The sequence below is a fragment of the Desmodus rotundus genome, chromosome 8 (genome assembly GCF_022682495.2).
Source record: "Desmodus rotundus isolate HL8 chromosome 8, HLdesRot8A.1, whole genome shotgun sequence".
Taxonomy (NCBI): Eukaryota; Metazoa; Chordata; class Mammalia; order Chiroptera; family Phyllostomidae; genus Desmodus; species Desmodus rotundus.
Genome location: NC_071394.1, coordinates 97706186 through 97729648, shown reverse-complemented (window position 1 = coordinate 97729648; position 23463 = coordinate 97706186). Strand labels below are relative to the sequence as shown.

Sequence of the window (23463 nt, the reverse complement as noted above, 5' to 3'; positions counted from 1 at the left end):
AAAGTTGTGAACACACAGCAGCGCTCCATTATCAATGAAACTATATTCATAGGATTGGGCTTGAATGGGTCCTGAAAGCATAAGTAAGTTGTACAATATGAGGAAGTGGCCCAAAATGCCCATGGTCCCTACTCCTACTACATCATCTTCTCTCTCTCAGTGCACACCTATAATCTTTTGGGGCATTCCCTATGACTGGGGAAGAAAAAATCCAGTCTTATTTAACAGCCTGGTTTATGATGGTTCTGCACAGGCGTTGCAGGCATTGGTTGAAAACAGACTGTCGCAGCACTATTGCCCCTTTCTGGGATAGCCTTGCAGAAAATTAGTGAAGGAAAAGCCTGCCTGTTGGCAGAACTTTTCAAGCAGTGCACCTGCTTGTTCATTTTGTCTGGAAGGAGAAATGGCCAGAAGCTCTGCTGGTCTAGAGGTCTCAGTTCCAAAGGAAGGAATGCTTCCAACAGGAGACACAACAACGTTTCTGTTGAATTGGCAGTTCAGACTGTCACCTGGTCACCTGGGGGCATCTCATTCCTTTGTCTGTGTATTTTTTAATGAAGGCACTTTTTTTTTTAAGAAAAAAGATTTTGTTTATTTATTTTTAGAGAGAGGGGGAGGGAGGGAGAAAGAGAGGTAGAGAAGCATCAATATGTGAGAGATATATCGATCAGTTGCCTCTAGCAAGCCCCCAACTGGGGACCTAGCCCACAACCCAAGCATGTGCCCTGACTGGGAATTGAACCAATAACCTTTCAGTTTGAAGGTCATCACTCAGTTCACTGAGCCACACCAGCCAGGGCTCATTCCTTTAAATAAATAGGTAAAAAAAGGAGTTACTGTATTGGCTGGTGTGATCAACCCTAATTACCAAGGGGGAAATTCAATTGCTACTACACAATGGAAATGTATTAATAATAGTTAACTTCATAGCACAGTATTAACTTACAGGATGTCAAAATTGGAAAGAGATCCACCAAGGACTTTGCACCCTCTTTTTGGGAAAGTGTTAAGCCTTTCAGGTTGTGTGTAGGTTAGTTGTATGTTAGGTGGAAGTATGACTTTGTTATTGTTTTTATTTGGAACTTAAGTACAGTTAAGGGAATGTGTAGGAGTGGGACTGCTGGATCATCAGTCTTTTTAATTTTAGCTATCCTAACGAAAATGTAGGGGTGTATCATTGTGGTTTTAATTTGCAAATCTTTGGATTACTAAATATGTTGAACATTTTTGTTGCTTATTGGCCATTTTTATATCTTATTTGGTGATGTGTTTACTAAAACCTTTTGCCCATTGTTTTATTGGGTTGTTTTCTTATTATTCATTTATAAAAGTTCTTTATATATTCTGGATACAGGTCTTTTGTCAGACATATCGTTTTGCAAATTTCTCCTTCCTATCTGTGCCTTGCCTTTTCATCTTCCCAATGGTGTCTTTCAAAAAACAAAAGTTTTAAATTTTGATGAAGTTAATCTTATGAATAATTTCTTTTGTGGTTCATGCCTTTTATGTCCTAAGAAATCTTTGCCTATCTCAAGATCACAAAATTTTTTTGTTTTCTTCTAGAAATTTACAGTTTTAGCTTTAAGTTTATTTTCCATTTTTTGTTACTTTCCTCAGGGGTCTCCTTCAATGCTCCTGAGACCTATAACCGTATCTCCCATCCACCTCAAATATAAGTCAAACTTGCCACCTCCCTGGCCTTCACTCTTCATCTAATAGATCATCAAATCCTGTCCATTTTACTCCCTAAAAAGTGGTCTTCTCTACCAGCACCAGTTTACCTTGCCGTAAATCTCAAATCCTTACCACAATGATTGCCTACACCTCCCCACACTCACACTCTGCTCCATTCTGTGGTCTTCCAGTGCCCCATTCTGGCCATGCCAAGCTCTCAGCCCTTGAATCTAACTATTTCCTTCCAAGTCAGCAGCCCTCAGATTCCAGCCTGAACACCCTCGACTAAATCAAACTCTACCCCTCCACCCCCATCTCCCATACAGGTTCTCTTGGCACCATATACTTCTCAGAAAAGATTTTACTAATCGTAATTTTTAATTTTGTGAGATTCTTCGTTTAACGATTATCCTTCTCTACCAGATCTAACTTCATGAGGCCAGGATCTGTTTTATCCCCACACTGTACTCACAGTAACTCGAACAGGGCCTAGTGCAGGGAGAAAGCCTCAATACATTAGTGATGAATGAATAAATGAATTAGGAAAATAGAACAATAAAGGGTTAGGCTGATGGCTGCTTGTGGTCCCTTCAGTGGTAACACCGGAAGCGAAGTAGTAACTGCCTCTGCCGTCCTCCTGGCAGCAGATGAAAACCTGACAGATCAGAGAAGAAAGGCAGGCCTGTGGATTCAAGGTAGGAAGAACAGGTGTACGATGCCGAGCGGCAGCCAGAAATCCGCTCAAACCTGCATCGCTTCGAGCCCTCACTCCCCAGAAAAAGGGGCCGGACCAGAGGAGCTCGGTTCCTCGAGCTTTGTTCAGGTCCAGCCACACCTGCAACCGCCTAGCTCAGCAGCCGGGAGACCGCGAGGGTGGGCGCGCGGGCTGGGGGCGGGGCCACGCCTTGGGGGGCCTGTTTCCGCCCCTCAGCTGCGTGCGCGCGCCCGCCACAGCCCCGCGCGTGCGCCGCCAGCCGGGGGCGGATGTTGTGGGCGGTGGCGGCGGGCGCACGCGCTGTCGCCTACTCAAGCCGGTTCGCGCTCCCGCGCAGAGGCTGAATCGACGGTGGCGGCTGCAGCGGCGGCTGCTGCGGCTGAAGTGGCGCGGGGGGAGGGCCGGGAGGGAGGGTGGCTGGGGGGGATGGACCCGGCGCGGCGGCTGCAGCGGCAGGAGCCGGCGCCTGAACTCGAGCGACGGCGCTGGCGGAGACGCCGGCTGCTCCTCCCCTCCCCGCCGGTGAGTGAGTGCCCCCGCCCCGAACTCTGCTTGTGGCCGCGGTCCCTCGCAGTCCCTCAAGGCCCCTCCTCGTCCCTCCGCCCCGGGTGAGGAGAGTTGTTCGGCGAGCGTGGCCTGGCGGCGCTGCCGACGCAAACCCGGCCTCCCACTCGCGGCCTGGAACGGCTTGGACCCTCGCTTGTCCCCATTCGGGGCTTAAGCCCGGGGCCTAGGACTTGTCCCGCCCCCACGCCCGCCCCAGCATCCCTCCGGGCCTTTTTCTTTCCCGGCTGGTTCCGCTGTCATTTTGACCCTGGGGTTTCTGTCCCCAACCTTCTCGCCTCGCCCCCGTTCCCAGCACCCCATCTCCAGGTCTGCGGAGAGGGAGGGGCGTGTGAGGAGTTGGGCCGAGGCCCGAGGGACTGTTTGGGAGCTAGCTCTGGTTAGGGGTCTGAGGTCCTATGAGCCCTCGCTCGGCCTTGTAGTCCCCAGAAGTTGGCCTCTAGGGCTCAGCCAGTGCCACCTGAAACCAGTTTTGCACCTTTTGTTTTGATTTTGAACTTCTTTAAGGGGAGGAGGGAACCTGCTGTACTGGGATCGGGAGAATAGGTGGTGCAAGGTAGGAGGCTAGGCTGGCTGGGTTCTGAGTGCCTTTTATTAGCCCTTTTAGGAAGGGAAAATGGGCACATCTTCCCTAAAGGGCCAGAAATCCATTTACAGCTTGCACATACCCCTTTCCAGCCTAAGTAAAGGTGTGTGTAGTTTTGTCCAGTGATTGGTTTGATTCATTCCTTAACAACGTTGATGGTGAGGACCTCCCCCCTTCCTCCTTGAATCTGCAACAGAGTTTCTGAAAGCAGCCCACTTGAGCTGTTGGTTAATTTCCACCCCCCTTTCTTGGTGACACCTTATACATTAGTCTTGGTAGATCCTTACCCAATAATTTTGTAGGCTGCCTTTTCAACCTGATTCTCACAGAGGAAAGGAAGATGAACACATAGACACTAATCCAAAATGGATGCTAGAAGTCTGACATACTCATCAGAGGTACCTGTACCATAAGCATCTCTATGAAAGGGCTGATTTCCTAAATTAGCTAATTATTTTTTAAAAGGCGTCCAGGGCTTAAAAAGCAGGTAGCTGTTTTAAAATAAGACAAAACTTTGATGTATGTTTTCTGATCAGTATCTTAATTTTTGGAAGTGACTGTTTAATTAAATCCTTGTTTAGGAAGTACCCGTGTATAGAAATTGTTGCAAAGCATGGAGGAAAGAACCTTATGAAAATGTTAATGTGTTACAGGCAAGATTCCTCCAGGAGATAGATACAGTTTTCTCCCACTGTATTAGGAGAGTGATCATCCAAAGGGTGATAAAGGTGAAGGGATTAAGAAGTATAAATTAAGAGTTACAAAATAGTCGTGGGGATTTAAAGTTCAGCATAGGGAATATAGTCAGTAGTATTGTAATGACGGTGTATGGTGTATGGTGCCAGGTGGGTAATTGAATTATTGGGAAATCACTTTGTAAATGATGTAATTGCTGAACCACTAAGCTGTATACCTGAAACTAACATAAAATACTATTGAATGTCAACTGTAATTGAAAATTTTTTAAAAAGGTGAGACTCCAGTTTTGAGTAGGTGGTAGTTTTACTAGTATCACATAACAAATGATGCTTATAGGTGTGACTTTCAACTCAACAGTACCTTGGTCTCTGCCAACAGAGTTGGCTTGTATTTGTTTGGAAATCATGCACCCACTCTCTGGCTGGTATAGAAAGATTAAAAAGCTGCTTTTTATTTGTGGGTGGTAACCTTTTAATTTCCAAAGAGTTTTCAGCTGTTTACAGAGTATATTGCTGATCAGCAGCATAGGGAAATTGTAGATATTAGAAATCATTAGCATGTGATCTAGATCTGTTAAAATTATGAGCATTTTTTAAGATTCAGCATGGTATGGGTGCTGTGTACAATGTGTAGGAGATGAGGTTTCTCAGAGTATTCTCATCTTAAGGTAAGTAGCACAGTCAGCTGACAGACTGTTCTGACACCTTGACTAGTTGAGACAATCTTTTTTGAGTGCACTCACACCCAAACCATACAGTTTGATGAAGAAACCCAATGATTTGGACTAGTTGGTAACCACCGTTACTCTGTTTTCTACTAGAATACTCCCTCTTTCCTGAAAGTGTTTTTTTTTCTTTTTAAAGATTTTATTTATTCTTAGAGAGAGGGAAAGGGAGGGTGGAAGAGAGGGAGAAAAAGATCTCTCATGCTGGTTGCCTCCCTTATGTGCCCTGACTGGGTCCAAACCTACAAGCCAGGCATGTGCCCTGACCAGGAATTGAACTGGTGACTTTTCGCTTTGCGGGATGACATCCAACCAACTGAGCCACACTGGTCAGGGCCTGCAAGAGTTTTTTATGCCTCTCTCGTGTACAAAACCTGTCGTGGCTGAGGACTAAAGTTTAAACTCCTTGATGTGGTTTTTATGGATCACTCTTTAATATTTATCCATCAAATATTTATTGAGCCCTTATTTTGTTCCAAGATATCTTCTAAGTACTGGGCTACAGTGGGGGAACAAGACAAAGGTCCCTGCCTTCATTGAGCTTTATTCTGTGTGTGTGAGAATGAGGATAACAAATAAGCAAATGGACAAGATAATATTAGGTAATGCTAAAAAGTCAGCCATTAGCAAACTTTTCCTGTAAAGGACCAGAAAGTAAATATGGGCTATATATATTCTGTTTCAGCTATTCAGCTCTGTTGTTTCAGTGCAGAAACAGCCACAGGCAGTATAAACAAGCTTGTCTGTGTTCTACTTAAACTTTGGACACTGAAATTTGAGTTTCATATAATTTTCCCACATCACAAAATACTGTCTTTTTTTTTTTTTCAACCATTTAAAAATGTAAAAACCATTCTTCATAAGGCCATACAAAAACGTGGGGCAAGCTGGATTTGGCCCGCAGACTGTAGTCTGACCTTTTGTAGAAAAAGTTTGCTGACTTCTAATATGAAGTATGAAGAAAATAAAACAAGCTAATGTGACAAGTGAGTGACTGGTTGGGGTGATGGAGAGGCCACACTAAGGAGAAGATATTTGAGTTGGGGCCTAAAAGATGCAAACGCTTTCCTGGCAGATGAAGCAGAAAGTGCAAAGGTCTGCAGGTGGAAGTGAGCGTCTCGTATGTTCCCCAGCATTGAACTTCCCCACATACCATGTCATTCTTTCCTTTGTGTCTTTTCTTTTTATTGTGTTGTTCCTAACTAGCTTGTCTTCTCCTGTCTACCCATTATAGAATCTAGATTTGGAAGAGATCTCAACTTCTTACCCGGTTGCTCTTCTAAAATGTTCTCAGTAATTTTTCAGCCTCTATTTGAACACCTTTGATGACAGAAAATTTATTACTTTGAGGTAGTTTATGCTATTTTTAGGTAGCTCCAATTGTTAGAGTGTTCTGCATGTTGTTAGGAATCAACCTCTCTACCTCCTTCCCATGGTGCTATGTTACATGGATTAAGTCTGCAGCAGGGTTGCACCTCATTCCCAGGATCGGTTCTGAAGTCATTGCATGAGACAAAAATCACATAACATGAAAGCTATACTTGAAAATCCCTTACATTGCTTAAAAAGTACAGTGTGCATGATATATAATTGTATATCATTCTTATGGACTCCACAGACTGAGAGCCATTGAGCTTGACTGAAGTAAGGAGCAAGAGGAAATAGAGAATTATGTAGATATGTAGGCCTTCTCACAATTTTGCTTTTTAAAACATCTGTCAAATCCCTACCAGAGTGGTGGAGGGTGGAGAATTTTAATGTGTTCCTGTTTTTTACAGGGTTTATTTTATAGTAATTTTACATTAAGCCTCTATTACATTAATAAATGTTTATAGATGTGTTATGAATATTAAATAAGATCATATATAAGGAAGCACCTGGCACGTGGTAAGTGGTTAATAAATGCGGGATTTGAATCTAAATTTGTGCTTCATTGGGCTCACATGCACACTGTCCTTTGGAAAGTTGTAGAGAAGAACTAGGCCACCTGCTTCCTGCCTTTCCAAATTGACATTTCCTGTTGTGGCTCTACTGAACAGCTGTCACTCTCTGTGTCCTTGAGTGGTCACATTTTAGCAGTGGTCAGCTAGTAAGTTAAATGGGTATATGATGTAACTCTTAGTTCTGCTTTGTGATCCGTCAAGTATTCGAACATTGCTATTGTGTCTCCCATTGAAGTCTTCACTTTTCTTAGGGCTAAATATTTTCACTTTTTTTAGTTCTTCACCATTCTGGCTGTTGTAACTGTACCAATTTATTGTTCCTTTTACTCTGGTACCCTGAATCATATTCAAGGTACACACTCAAGTTTCATCTTCTTGATGAAGCCTTCCTTCATAATTCTGTACCTTCTCTGAATACAATGGAACCTTGGTTCTTGAACTTACTTTGTTCTGGAAGACTGTTTGAAAGTGATTTGTTTGAAAACAATCTTTTTTTCTGTTAGAAATACTGTATCAGCATGAAACGGTTGTCAGGTCAAGAACTGATGTTTTGTTTGTTAACTGAGACTTTCTCTGTGAACAGCATGGTCAACAACCAAATTGAGATGGGAGATGTCTGAGAACTGAGGTTTGACTGTATTCCCAATATACTTTTATCTGTATGTCTCAATTTAATATGTTCTTATTTTTGTATTTTGGTCTTACCTCACAACGAGACGACAAACTTATTGAGGGGCAAGACCGTGTTTTAGACATCTTTTGTGTCCAGGTGCACTGAGTAAAATTTCAGGTATGCAATAGATCATAAGTACTTTGTAATGAAAAAATAAAATTTTAATTCTTGAACTGTTAGATTTGCTGAGTTACTGTGAAAATAGAACAGAAAATTCCTGTCTCACACTCAGTTGCCTTCATTGTTAACTTTTAACATTAGTGTGGTACATTTGCCATAATGTAGTAATATTGATACATTATTACTAACTCTGTACTTGCTTCAGAGTTCCACGGTTTTTTCCTAATGTCCTTTTTTTTGTTCCAGAGTCCCATTCAGGATGCCACGTTCCACTTAATAATTATGTCTCCTTAGCTCCTCTTGGTTGTGGCAATTTCTCAGACTGTCCTTGTTTTTAATGACATTGGCAATTTTGAAAATAACTGATCAGGCATTTTTGTCCAAAGTCCTTCAACTGGGATTTGTCTGATGTTTTTCTAAGGGTTAGATTGAGGTAATGTGATTTTGAAAGGAAGACCGCAGAGGTAAAGTACCATTCTTATCACATGCTCAGTATATATTATTGATACGACTTATCAGTGTTAATGTTAACCTTGATTACCTAGCTTGAGGTGGTATTTGTTTTCTTCACTGTAAAGTTACTCTTCTGTTCTTACCTTTCTGTACTCTTGAAGAAAGTCACTATGCAGAGCCCACACTTAATGAGGGATGAGTTATACTCCACCTCCTTAAGAGGGGAGTATCTACATAAATTTCCTTGCTCAAATTGTTCCAGCTTTGGTCATTGGGGACTTTTTCAGTTGGCTCCTGTATCCCTTCCCTTTGACACACTCCAATGATTATGTGTGTGCACGAGCACTTTTGTTTCTGACAACATAAAATGCTTCTGGCTCATCTTTTGTGATTGGTCGTTTTTCCAAGGAGCCCTAGTTTCTCTTATTGGAAAATGGTATTAGAAACCAAGATCTGGGTGCTAAGTGTGCTAGTTCCTACTGGAGTATTGTTGCTTCTAGGCTCCTGAGTGAGGTCGCAAGGAGATATATGTGTATATATTAACCTGTGTGTATACATAATATCTAGAAATAGTTCTGTATGTAACCATTTATCTCTATAGTAAGCTAAACATCAATTCATACTGATATCGCCAACTCTTATTTCTGAACACATTGATCATTCTAACCTCTTTCACTTTACCAGTAAGAAATTTGGCCATCCATTTACTTATTTCTTCAAGTCCAGTGTACATGTACAGTGGTTGTAGAATGGTAGGTCTGTGCCCCTGTGGTAAACAACTACATATATCAACTAGAGTACAGTGCTCATGGATCCTTTGTTTTCTCTCTAGTCTTCCAGACTCCGCTCATTTCCAGCCTTACCTAGGTCAGCACCGTATTCTTCTGCCTCCTTTGTGAGGTGGTTTCATATTTGTAATAAATTTAGATTGTTTTGTCACATTCTACATTCCATGCTGTGAGATCCCTTTACTTCTTAAATGATTATTTAAATTTGCATACATCGTATATTCTTTGTGCTTTAAATTTATATGGGTTTTGACAGACCTTTAATATATTACAGTATCATATAGAATAGTTTCACTTCTCTAAAAAATTTGCACCTCACCTATTTAACTACCACCCCACACCAGCCCCTGACAACCACTGATCTGTTTACCATCTCTACAGTTTTGCCTTTTCCAGAACATTAAATTTTAAAAAGTATTTTTAAAACTCATTAATTTTTAGACTTTATTTCTTTATTTTTGGAGAGAGGGGAAGGGAGGGAGAAAGAGAGGGAAAGAAACATCGATGTGCAAGAGAGAAACATCCATTGGTTTCCTCTTGCACGCCCCCAACTGGGAACCTGGCCCTCAACCCAGGCATGTGCCCTGACTGGGAATTGAACCTGTGACCTTTTGGTTCACAGGCTGGCGTTCATTCCACTGAGTCACACCAGCCAGGGCTTAAAAGTATTTTTTTCTTTTTATGATTTTTAGGAACATAGCATTTGTTAAGTAGTGGGAGACACAGGCACCTGGTAACTAACACTTGGAAACATTTTTGTATTGAGGTAAAATTCACATAACAAAACTCATAATTTTAACCATTTAAAATATGCAGTTCAGAGGCTTTTAGTTGCTTCATAGCTCTGTGCAGCCGCCACCACTATCTAATTGCAGAACATTTGCATCACTCCAAAAAGAAACCCCGTATGTATTACACAGTTGTTCTCCTCAAACCTTGGCAATCATTGGTCCGATTTTTGTTCCTGTGGGTTTGCCTATTTGGGACATTTCATTTAAACGGGGTCACATATTATATGGCCTTTTGTTTCTGGCTTCTTTTACCTAATGTTCTTTGGGTTCATCCATGTTATAGCATGTTTCAGTACTTAATTCCTTTCTAATGGCTGAATAGTCATTGTATGGATATACCACATTTTGTTTATTCATTCATCAGTTGATGGGCATTTGAGTCGCTTTCACTTTTTGGGTATTGTGAATTATGCTACTATGAACATTCATATGTGTTCAGTTTTTGTTGAACATATGTTTTAAGTTCTCTTGAGTCAGTAACATATTTTTTTTTTGACATATTTTATTTTATGTTGAAAAGAAAGTTACCCAATGGCTTATTTGGGGTAAAGTCCTGAAAGAATGATACTTTGTCTTGGCATCAGGGAATATTGAAATCACACAATTTTCCTGTTATAGTACAGAGTAAAGAATTTTGGGTCCCGATGGGGTAACAGTAGGTAGCCTTCCCCTAGAATTCTGTTAGAGGAGTCTCCTGAATTGTGTTGTGTATTGTTCAGTTACCTTTCTGCGAGTAGCAAGTAGTCTTTCCCTGTGAAGTTGGATAAGATCTGCTGTGGTCTCAAAGAACCCCTGAGTGTCTGAATTATGTTCAACTTTATTCAGAGGGATAGTAGGCAGGATTCCCATTCTGTAATCTATTTGGCATCAGTGATATTACAGAGGTTTTATTCTTACCACATTCCCTCTGAGGTTTGGACTCTAATGAAGTGGTATTAAATATTAGTGTTTTCTTTTTCTTATGTTGGCACCCAATCCCGAAGCTTTGTTTTGCAGTTACTGCTTTGACACCTTTGTTTTAATTAATTCATTTTCCTCAGGAAGACTTGGCAAAAGTTTTCTTCTTTTGCCAGTGTAGAGAAACCTGACCGAATTTGTTGAAACCTAATGTTTTTCAGACTTCTTCAAAGCAAGGAACAATCTTTGCTGTCTGTATTGCTTACTTCTAAGTGACTTTAGGGTTCCCTGGAAGCAATGGAAAATAGATAAATTGTATATTAACCACCATCATACTTTATCCCAAGTATTTAAGGGTTTGTGTAATAAACACGGGGCTGGAACCAAGATTTTAATTTTACTTTTCTAAAAGAGTCACTATTACTGGACAACTAGTTTGTATCTTGGGCCTCTTTGTGTAAAAAGATAATATTGACTCCCAACTTACAGGAATGTTGTGATGGGAAATGTGTTCTAGTAAGGTACTTTTTTTTTTTTTAAATACACACATTCGGGAAGATGTATGTATTATGGAAATTCTTGTTAGTGCTTTTTTCCCCTCTGTTATTTTAATAATGTAGATGAATTTGCCATCTCATAATAAAAGCCCCTGTCAAGTACTGTATGTGTGGTCTATTTACACCATTTTCAGTATTCTTAATTTTTCCATATAATTCCAGATTTCTACCCGGTATATTTTCCTTCTGAATAAAGAACTTCTTGCCCTGGCTGGTGTGGCTTAGTAGATTGAGTGGCACCAGACTGCAAAGCAAACGGTCCCCAGTTCGATTCCCAATCAGGGCACATGCCTGGGTTGTGGGCCAGGTCCCCAGTAGGGGCACGTGAGGGGCAACCACACATTGATGTTTCTCTCCTCTTTCTCTCTCCCTTTCCCTCTCTCTAAAAATAAACATATATACATAAAATCTTAATAAAATAAATAAATAAAATCTTAAAAAATAAATAACCTTCTTTTAACATTTCTTGTGTAGGTTTGCTGGTGATGAATATTTTCAGCTTTTGTGTGTCTGAAAATGTCTTTAATTTGTCTTGATTTATAGAAGTTATTTTTACTGGTTAATAGAAGTCTAAAGTCTAAGTTGACAATCTTTTTCTTTCAGTTCTCTGTCTTCTCTTTGTTTCCGGTGAGAAGTTGGCTGTCATTCTTGTCTTACCCATTCATTTGCCAGTGGACATTTGGGTTTTTTCCACGTTTTAGCTATTGTGAATATTGCTGCTGTAAACATAGGTGTACAAATATCTTTTTGAGATCCTGCTTTCCATTTCTTTTGAAGAAATGGATGCCATTTATTTATTCATTTGCTCAGCTGAGAAGAGTTTTTTTTTTTTTCCCTTAGAGAGGAAGGGGGAGAGAGAGACATTGATGCAACAGAGTAGCTTGCCTTCTGTACGTGTCCCGATGGGATATAGTATGCATCTGGACCAGGGATCAAACCCACAACCTTTTGATTATGGGATGATGCTCCAACCAACTGAGCCACACTGGCCAGGGCCTGCTTTCAATTCTTTTGGCTCTATACCCAGAAGTAGAATGGCCAGATCATATGGTAATTTTATATTTAAATTTTTGGAAACCACCATACTGTTTTCCACACCCAGTGCATAAGGGTTCCAATTTCTTCACATTTTTGCTAACATTGTTATTTATTTATTTTTTAATAGTAGTTATCCTAATGAGTATGAGGTTGGTATCTCACTCTGGTTTTAATTTGCATTTCCTTAGTAAATAGTGGTGTTTAGCATCTTTCTTTCATATGCTAATTGGCCATTCATATATCTTCTTTGGACAAATGTCTATTCAAGTCCTTTGCCCCTTTTTTCATTTTAAAATCATTTTTATTTTTCAATTACAGTTGACATACATAATTATATCAGTTTCAGGTATATACCCCAGTGTTTAGATACTACATAACTAAGTGATCATCCCAATAAGTCTTGTACCCATCCGGCACCCTACATAGTTATTAGAATATAATTGACTGTATTCCCTATGCTTTACTTTACATTGCATGACATTCTGTAACAATCAATTTGTACTTCCCAATCCCTTCACCTTTTTTACCCATCCTCCTAACCCCCTTTCATCTGGCAACCATGAAAATGTTCTCTGTATCTATGAGTCTGTTTTTGTTCTAATTGTTAATGTATTTGTTTTTTTATATTCAATTATTGATAGACATGTAATTATTGACATTTTATTGTTCACACTTTTTATAATCTTCTTTTTCTTCTTAAAGAAGACCCTTTAACATTTGTATAATACTGGTTTTGTGGTGATGAACACTTAGCTTTTTCTTCCCTAAGAAGCTCTTTATCTTTCCTGTGGTCCTAAATGATAGCTTTGCTGGGCAGAGTAATCTTGGTTGTAGGTCCTTACTTTTCACCACTTTGAATATTTCTTGCCAATCCCTTTTGGTCTGCAAAGTTTCTGTTGAGAAATCAGCTGGTAGTCTTAATGAGAGCTTCCTTATAGGTTACTAACTGCTTTTCTCTTGCTTTTTACTATCTATCTTTGGCTTAACCTTTTGCATTTTAATTATGATGTGTCTTGGTGTGGGCCAGTTTGGAATCATCTTATTTGGGACTCTGTGCTTCCTGGCCTTGTATGTCTATTTCCTTCACCAGGTTATAGAAGTTTTCTGTCATTGTTTTTTCAAAAAGGTTTTCAATCTGTTGCTTTCTCTCTTTTCCTTCCAGCACCCACGTGATACAAATGCTGGTATGCTTGAAGTTTTTTTGTATTTTTTTTTAAAGATTTTATTTATTTACTTTTAGAGAGGGGAAGGGAGGGAGAGAGGGAGAGAAACATCAGTGTGTTGTTGCCTCTTGAGTGCCCCCTACTGGGGACCTGTAACCCAGGCATGTGCCCTGACTGGGAATCAAACCTGCGACCCTTTGGTTTGCAGGCCGGCACTCAATCCTCTGAGCCACACCAGCCAGTCCTCTTTTCTTTTTGCTGTTCTTATTGGGTGTTTGTTGCTTACTTATCTTCCAAATTGCTGATTTGAGTTTTGGCTTCTTCTACTCTACTGTTGATTCCCTGTAAATTATTCTTCCTTTCAGTTAGTGTATCCTTCATTTCTAACTAGTTCTTTTTTATGCTGTTGAGCTTCTCACTAAGTTCATTGAGCATCCTTATAACCAGTGTTTTGAACTCTGCATCTAGTAGATTGCTTGTCTCCATTTGGTTTAGTTCTTTTTCTGCAGTTTTCTGGTTTTTTCATTTGGGATGTTTCTTTGTCTCCTTATTTTGGCAGCCTCTTTATGTTTCTATGTATTAGGTAGAACTCCTAGGCCTCCCAGGCTTAGTAGAGTGGCCTAAAGTATTGCGTTGGCCAAAGAGTCCATTAGGTTTTTTCCTTATGATGGCTCTAGTAGTGTGCTTAGTTGCCTTTAAATTCATTTGAAACAATTTTGTTAGATTTTATTGTGACAGCTGTCATATCAGCGTGCATTTTTAAAAACTTATTTAAATTGGTGAATTTTTGTGCAGCCATTTTAATACTGAAGATGAAAGAAGTTATTCAACATTTTTGGCATATTATGCTTTATTATTTCAAGAAAGGTAAAAACACAACTGAAACACAAGAAAAGGTTTGTGCAGTATATAGAGAAGGTGCTGTGACTGATGGAATATGTCAGAAGTGGTTTGTGAAGTTTCTTGGTACTGTTGCCATTTTGGCCAAATAATTCTTTGCTGTGGGAGATGTTTAGCAGCACCCCTGGCCTCTACCCACTAGAAGCCAATAGCAGGAGATAGCCAACATACTCATAATGTCCAAATCAATAAAGTTATTGTTGAAAATGAAAAATGGGTCTTTTATTTTATGGAAAAGATGTAACAGCCTTTTTGGCCAACCCAGTCGTGGGTGTCCTGATCAGTGGCACAGCCTCCCTGATTACCCAGGCTCAGTACTCGAGCTGCATCCTCTCCCTGTGTATATCCTCTTGTAGTTGAGCCTTGATTGCTACTGTCACATCAATGGAAGGGATTTATCCCCAGGATAATCAGCTGCAAGGACTGGCTATGACCAATGACCTCTGGCCACTGTGGAGGATCAGCTGGGCAGGGGCCCACGCCACAGAGCAGGACTTAACTTCAGTGGGGCCCTGGTGCCCACTGAGTTTACCCCTTGAGTGTGTTGCATGTGGAGATGGTTGGGTGGTGATGCTTTGACATGGTCTGAAGCTTTCCACTGGGTATGATGGCTCTTAGGCCTCTCGGGAGGGGCAGGACAAGGTCAGCTACTGCCCGTGTTCTGCCCAGAGCCACCTGGCATGAGCTACAAAGCAACCTGCAGATGGCTACTAGTTGTGCTTGGCTTGGAGGTGCTCAGGTGAGGCTAATCAGTGAACCGAGGTCAGCTTCTGCTAGTGGCAGGGTCTGGAGCCACTTAGGAGAGGTTGTGAGGCACACTGAGGCCAGTTGCTGTTTGCTTGAGAGATTTTAGGAAAATCTGAAGCATGAGCCAAGACTGGACACGATGTGGGTGGGCAGGCCTGAAAGTTGGCAGGGCCTCTTGGAATCACCAGTTTGGGGTTAAGGGTGTTAGCCAGGGTGATGGAGACTGAGATATGGTGCCTGCCCTCTGGGATGCAAGGGTAGGGTCTCAGAAAAGGAACAACGTCCTCTGCCAGCACTTCTCTTTGGGAAAAGTCTGCCCCTCCAGCTCTTGCTCTGATGCGAGACAATTCAGTTCCTCCCTGTATTTCCCTGGTGCCTTTCTAGCTGCTGCCCAGTGTTGGGAGTTCAGAGGGAGTGAGTCTCAGGAAGTCTGTGCCCAGGCCCTTTAAGAGGAGCTGCTTTGGACTCCAGAAACCTCTTTGCCTCAGCCTCAGTCCTTGCTGGTTTTTACAGCCAGAAGTTATAGAGACTTCTCTTTGTGGTGCTGTAATCCTAGGATGGTGGTCCTGGTGTGGAGATGGGACTCCTTGCTTTATAGGGGGGACCTCCGCAGCCAAGATATCCCTCCCAGTTTTTATCTTCCACAGCTAGGTGTGGGACCAGTTTGTTACAGACTCCCACCCCTCCTACCATCTTGATGTGGCTTCTTTAATTCCCTAGTCGTAGGACTTCCATTCAGCCAGATTTCAGGGAGTTCTGAATGATGGTTGTTAAATGTATTTTAGTTGTAATTTTGATACAGTAGTGGTAGGAAGTGGGTACTGCATTTATCTATGCTGCTACCTTGCCTGGAAGTCCTCTGCCCGTTTTTGAATTGGGTTGTTCATTTTTTGTGGTTGAATTATAGAACTCTTTCCATATTCTGGATAGTAATTACTTATCAAATATATGACTTGGAAGTATTTTCTCCATTCTGTATTCCTCTGGCTGCTTTTAATATTTTTCCCCTTATGTCTGATTTTAAGCAATTTGAATTTGATGACTCCTAGGTAGAGTTGTAATTCTTCAGGTTTCTGTGCTTTGTGTTTGTTGAGTTTCTTGGATCTTTGGGTTTATAGTTTTCATCCAATTGGAAAATTTTTGGATATTATTTTTTCAAATCCTTCCTTCCTTCACTCAAGATTTCAATTACATATGTATTATTAGTTCCTTGAGTTTGCCCCATAGCTCAGTGATGCTATGCTCTTTTTTCTCTGACTTCTTCTTTTCCAGGTTTCATTTTGTGTAGTTTCTAATCTTATGTCTTTACATTTCACTAATCTTTTCTTCTGCATTGTTTTATCTGCTGTTAATCCCATTCATTGTATTCCATTTCAGCCCACTATATACAGTGTTGGGCAAAAGTAGTTTTACAGTTGTGCAAAGCAGTTTATTCTTTTTTTGTATGAATGTCATCTTTTATTTTTAAAGATTTTATTTATTTATTTATTTCAGGGGGATGGGAGTGAAGGGAGAGAAACATCGATGTGCGAGAGATGTATCAATTGGTTGCCTCTTGCATGTCCCCAACTGGGACTTGGCCTGCAACCTAGGCATGTGCCCTGACTGGGAATCAAACCTGTGACATTTTGGTTCACAGGCTAGTGCTCAATCCACTGAGCCACACCAGGGCAAACAGTTTATTCTTATATGTGTTATTGATTATTGTACTTTCCATATAAACAACTGTAAATCTACTTTTGCCCCACCTTGTATTCTATAATTCTCAGTTTGATGGAAATGCAGTGATTTGGCAGGTATCAAGAAATATTGCCTTAATTTTTTGCCAAAGTATAGCATTCCTAAATCTGTAAGATATCTATCAAGAGTACCCCAAACCACCCAATATGTCACATTAACTTGGATGTCCCTTCATTTCCACATTAACTTTGTTTTTTTGCCAGACCCCTATATATAATTTTGTATGATTATTCTATATATTTTGCTGACGTAGACATCTTCATTAGTAGTTGTACAGTATTTGTTTTATAAGGCAACAGACTGCTTGGTCTGATTGGCAGACTACCTTATATTTGTCTGTGTTTGTTTGTATGATATGATATGATCATCATCTTGCTATAAAAAACATGAAATAGATTTTTATATTTTACTATACTGTTTCTTTATTATTAATCAGAGATCTGGGTCACCTGCTGAAGTATACCTTGGATTGCTGTTGTCATTGATAATGCCATTGTCAGTTGGTTGGCCCACTTGTATTTACCTCCATGTGATCTTTTAATGTTCACTAATACCACCTTGAAAAATTTTTGAGACTAATGACTGGTAATTGTTTGCCAGCCAGTTATTTGCATTCAGTAGTATTTCTTCTCCTCTTGCTCCTTTGTCTCAGCAGGTATTGCTGTCTCGAGAAGACATAACCACAGTTAGTACTTTCTTCAGATGCTGACACTTGGTGAACAGCTGCTCTTGATCACAAGATTTAGAAGACACAGTCTCCATCCTCCCACATTGGATCTCTTTTTCATATGGATCTTCTATTTCTATGTCTTTTTAAAAAATAACTTCTTGGGATACATTTTGGATTACAACTTTTCATCCTCATCTATGCAAAGAAAAGGAAAGCTGTTGTGCTGGGATTTTGAGGAGGTATGTTTTTTTTTTCCTTTTATTGCAAGATTGCATCACTTAGGCATGCAGAGAAGTAATAAAATAATGTTATAACCTTGACTCTTTCCTCAGTAGTGCTCAGTTCTCAGTTCACTTATTCCATCTTCTTTTCTACTATTTTGTCTCTTTTCTAGCAATTGTCATAGCTTAGTAAGAACTTTCTTGATGTACATTATAACAACTAATTAAAATTTTTTTTTCTTTATTGATTCTAGAGAGGGGGGAAGGGAGGGAGAAAGAGAGGGAGAGAAACACCGAGGTGAGAGAGAAACATCGGTTGCCTCTCACATGTGCCCCAACAGTGGACTGAACCTGCAACACAGGCATGTGCCCGGACTGGGAATTGAACCCACGACCTTTTGGTTTGCAGGATGATGCCCAACCAACTGAGCCACACTGGCCAGGGCTATAACAACTAATTTCTTAAATTCTTCCTAAATGTCATTGGACCCTGGGTTAGACTCAATAAGTAACAGGAAGAAAATTGAAGTTTTATTCCTCAAGTTGAGATTGTGACTTTGTTGAACTGAGTTTGTTTTCATTCTGCATAGACACTAAATGGTTTGGGTAAGCTTAGTATCTTCAACATAATATATAGCTTTATGATTTTATAGTCTGTTTCAGTACCATTTTCAAGAGGAGATAAGATATCGTAGAAATAAAAGACTTCAGTCCCAGTTTTGACATTATTACTGTCATGCTTTGAGAGTTAAAGTATGTTTTCTCACGTCTAAAATGGGCTTTTCATTATTTGTTTTACAAAGACTTGTAGGGATTGTTGAGGATCAGATGAGACAAATTTGTGTAGAAGACTATTTTGGTGCTATAAAGCAGCAATATTCAACTGGTGTGCTGAAAGAATTTTTAAAACATTCAATACCTGACTATTTTGTCAGATCACTGACCTCTGTTCCCTTAGATTATCAAATAAAATAATGACAACAGCCAGCACAACAGTAGTCGTCCAGTGTGAATCCCCTGTCTGAACCTTAAATATATAGGTCATGTAATAGATGTGCACCTTATTGGTCATGTTGCATAATTAGCTTGTATCTGATTGGCTAGTATTTAGTGCCAGAGATCATTATATACAAATCCAGGCACCTGATTTTTTGGTACTGTGTTCTGGGCTCTAGGGAAGAAAACTGACAAAAATCTCTGCCTTCACAGAGCTTATTTTATATATTATATGGGGAGATAGACTAGACAAGATGAATAAGTAAACATGCAGTTTTTTAATCTATGATGATAAGATCTAATGAGAAAAGTAAAAGTAGGAAAGAGGAACAGGGCATATTGAGGGGAGGGGCTGAGTGTTCACAGATAGCCTCATAGATTAGGTAGCCTTTCAATAAAGTCTTGAAAGAGGTGAGAGTATATAAGAGAAGAGCATTCCGGCCATAGCAAATGGCAAGTGCAGATGTCCCGAGACATGAAGCTTGCCTGAGGAATGGCAAGGGTTGAGGAGGATGGGTGCTTATATTGTGTTGCCTTATGTGGATACTTTTCAAACTTTCATGTGCCTATAATTAACCTAGGGTGTTCTTGTTAAAATTCAGATCGTAATTTTGTAGATCTGAGGTGGGGCCCGTTTCTGATAAGCTCCCAGTTGTTGCTGATCCTGTTGTTCCTTTTCAGGACTTAAGCCGAGTGAAATGGGAGGTCTTTGGAGGGTTTGGGGCAGTGATATGATATGATCCGATTTCCATTTTGACATTATCATACTCTGGCTGCAGTGTTGGATAGACTAGTGGTGGACTGGGCAAGGGCAAAAACAGAAAAAAAATTAGGAGGCTATTGCTGTAATCCAGGTGAGAGAAGATGACAGTTTTCACTACGGGTAGCAGTGAATATGGTGACACGTGGTCCAATTCTGGATATATTTTTCAAGTAAAGACAACTAGCTTTGCTGATAGATTGAATGTGAATCTGTGTTGGAAGAGAAAGGAAGGAGTTAAGGACAACTCCAGGGTTTTTGCTTGAGTACCTGGAAGGATGCCGCTGCCATTTATTGAGATGGGGAAACCTGAAAGAGGAACAAGTGTGGAGAGAAAGAACAGGAGCTTAGTGTTGGATATACTATGTTATAGATGCCTGTTAGACTTAGTAGAGGTATTGAATAGGTAGTTGGGTTTGTGAATCTGGAATTCAGGAGAAAGGATCTGCTAGAGGTTTACCTCTTGGTGGTGGTGTCAAACAGATTGTTTTTAAAGCTAGGAATCTGGATGATATCACTAAGGGAGTGAGTTGAAACAGAAGAGGTTGAAGAACTTAGTTAACCCTGGAGTAGATTAGAATTTAGAGGTCTTATTATTTTTTTCAACAAGGCATCTATTTTTTGTTGTTTTTTTTCCTAACCTTACTCGAGGACATGCTTACTGATTTTAGACAGAAGGAAAGGAAGGGAGAGGGAGGGTGAGAAACATTCATATGAGAGGGGAACATCTATTGGTTGCCTCTCATATGTATATGCCTCCGACCAGGACTGGACCTACAACTGAGACAGGTACCCGCACTGGGAGTCAAACGCGTGACATTTCATTTTACAGAACGATGATCCAGTCAACTGAGCCACACTGGCCAGGGCACAACAGAGCATCTCTTAAGACAAGTCTTTCAAGGGCGTTATTTGGGACATGTTATCCTGAAGGATTGTTAATGGAGTTTATAATTTTATACAAATAATAAAAAAAATAAAGCTGGCTATAATGTAGGAATATGTGTGTTAAAACTAGGTTTAGTCTTTAGCTTTGCCACTTTTTGTGTGCGTTGAGAAATTTAACATCTTCCGTTAGGGGCAATATCTACATTTTAGCGTTATATACCCTGGAAATAATTTATCTTAACCTTAGTACCTGGCACAAAGGTGATACATAGATGGCATAAAATGAATGCTAATTATTACTAGTACTATTTTGCAACATTGCTTTAATTTTTGGAGTCTTCATGTGGGGCAAGGTAAACTGGGAGTTTATATCAACAAATCCATTTGTATCTCCAAGCTTTACAAATATAGACTAGGAATTAATTACTGGTGTGTGTATTTTTTTTCTCACACCACAACCAATTGTCCGTTTCTGTAATACCAACTGAGTGTCCAAACAATTCAGTTCAGTTCTGACTCTTCCTGTAGTTAGTGTCAGATCCTACAAGTTTAAGGGCTCAGTTCCACAAGACTGCCCCCAATGTAGATGCCCATTGCAAACCCTAGGCCATCTGCAATTCACAACAAATTCTGGCTTCACTACAAATTTGGGGTTCTCATGACCCCCTCCTCAGGTTTGATAATTCCATAGGATGACTTACAAAACTAGGGAAAACCACTTTACCAATGTTTACAGGTTTATTATAAAGGATATAACTCAGAATCAGCCAAATTAGGAGATGCATAGGGCAAGGTATGGGAAGTTTAAGCACTCATCATCCAGAAGCTTTCTGAACTCCCTTGTTTTGGGGGTTTTTGTGGAGGTTCCATTAACTAGGAATGATAGATCAAATCACTGGAGTTTGTGTTTAACTCAGTCTCCAGCTTCTCCGGCTTTCCCACACTCGGGGCAGGGCAGGAAAGTTCCAGCCTTCTACTCACGTGCTTGGTTCCTCTGGCCACCAGCTCCCATTCTGGAGCTATCTTGGAGCCCACCAACAGTCACCTTATTAGCATAAACTCAGGTATGGTTGAAAGGGATTTCTTCCAAGTAACAAGAGATTTATCCCTCAGGAAATTCTAAGGGTTTTAGGAGTTCCATACCAGGAACTAGGGACAAAGACCAAATATATATTTTCTTATTATACCACACTACTATTACATAAAACTAGATCTTGTTTTTAGAGAAGAGGGCTGAGTTCAGAACATCAGTGTTGAATTCCCTCTAGGTCATTGATATGTTTCTTTATTGGGCCATGGTTTTGATTCTTGGTAATGTAAATAACATTTGTTTTGAGATCTGTAGATGAAAGGTGCCATTGAAACAGCTAAATGCCATATTCCTGAGGGGTCTTTATCAAATTTCAGTATTGTTTCTTTTTTTGCCTAGCCTTTTGTCCTCAGATGACTGTACTTTAATCCTGTGACAGAGCTAATTCCTTAGTGTGGTGTGAAAAAAACAGATCATTTTCCCAACAGGATAAGGCTTATTTTTCTTAAACTATTGGGTCATGAAATTTGGGTAGAGATGTCTTTTGGTCTTATTCTTTTTAATAGTAAATAACATCGTGTGCATTTTTTAAAGGTTTTATTTATTTATTTTTAGAGAGGGGGACGGGAGGGAGAGTGAGAGGGAGAGGAACATGGATGTGCCGAGAAACATCGATCAGTTGCCCCTTGCACGCCCCAACTGGGTACCTGGCCCACAATCCAGGCAGGAGTCCTGACCAGGAATCCAACCAGCAACCTTTCCGTTAGTGGGACAATGCCCAACCCATTGAGCCACACTAGTCAGGGCCATCGTGTGCATCTTTATAGCCAGGACAGGAAGGATAAATTGTTGGGAATTCCAAGTTCTTTCCTGCTTTAAAGTTTTTTTTCTCTGCTTATTTTAACATGCTTGTTAGAGGTGTGGGTACTGTCTTGTCCTAACATAGAAGTTTGCTTAGAGAAAATGTAAGTTTTAATGTTTTTGAGCATATATGGGAAATACTGTGGAACACATGAGTGGGTACTTGTCTAGCATAGCATCTAGCACTCAGTAAATATCCGTTGCTTTTTTAGGAATTAGAAGCTTCAGTTCTTGCCTCTGCTATTAGCTACCTGTGTGACCTAATTAGAATCTCATTTGTCATCTTTAAAATGATTAGAGTTCCTTCTAGCTCTGATTCAGTGATTTAGTTCATTCTTAGCCCCCTCCCCTCTTTTTAAAATTTAGTTTCAGTATGGCCTTGAAGTCAATTTCTTGAAAAGAAACACATAGTCACCAGACAGGCTGAATGGGCAAGTATTGTGAAATAACCCACTCTCTGGCTTCAGTTATTTGCTTGGCCATATGATCTTTCTTTACTCTGGTAGAATTACCTTAGATTTTTCTGGTCGCGCTAGTTTGGCGCTAGATACTGATCTAAGTGCATTTCTTAGACCTACGCAAAGACGATGGGGTGGGAGCTTCATGGAATGACTGATCATTTTCCAGTCATGTATATCCCTAAATGGTACAATGTGCCGTATAGTTCAGGTTCAGAAAAGTAGTATCTAAACTGTAGTGGGTTTTTTTTTCAATTGTTTTCTTGAGTAGATTTAGAAAAAACTGGCTGGTTGACCAAACTTTTTCAAAATATGCATGTATTTTTCCCATGTTTTAAGTATGTCATGTTTTGACAATGACTGTAAGTATACTGAAAAGTATAGTGTTATGATTGTCAAGTTTCTGATCTGATTTTATTTAGAGTGTGCTTAATATCTTTTTGTAGCTAGACAGATGTGCATTGCTCTTTCAATTATTCTAAAGTAACAATTGCCTTTTTCTCTTTTACTTTGCAAAAATAACTGTTTCTTTTCCTGGGTTTTAGTAATTAGCCTTTTGTTTCTTGTGGTCCTGAAGTGAGATGATAGACTTGGCCATTTAAAAAGTAAAATCAATTTAAATTTAAGGTTGATGTCAATGTTTACCGGCCCCCATATTTTTCTAGATGGTTTAATATTTGCTAGTAAAATGAAAAACAAAATAGTGTATTTCTTTTTCTGGTATATGGCAATGTGGAGACAAAGGAGGATTAGAAAGCCAAAAATCAAGGATACATATTCAGACCTACGATCGAGTTAGTAAGTATT

At 40.1% G+C, this 23463-nt stretch overlaps 1 protein-coding gene across 9 annotated transcripts in view; it reads left to right on the top strand.

Annotated features, from left to right (window-relative positions):
* Positions 1–23463, top strand: part of TMCC1 (transmembrane and coiled-coil domain family 1) — a 221486-nt gene that overhangs the window by 23564 nt on the left and 174459 nt on the right. For 3 of the 9 annotated variants that reach the window (XM_045192098.2, XM_045192095.2, XM_045192097.2), the window contains one exon: positions 17428–17681. The gene's annotated coding sequence lies outside the window, so the exon portion shown is untranslated. Of the gene's footprint in view, positions 1–2790; positions 2912–17424; positions 17682–23463 lie in introns of those variants that run through there. The other 6 variants (XM_071222294.1, XM_024556424.3, XM_045192096.2 and 3 more) reach the window with 4 other exon arrangements.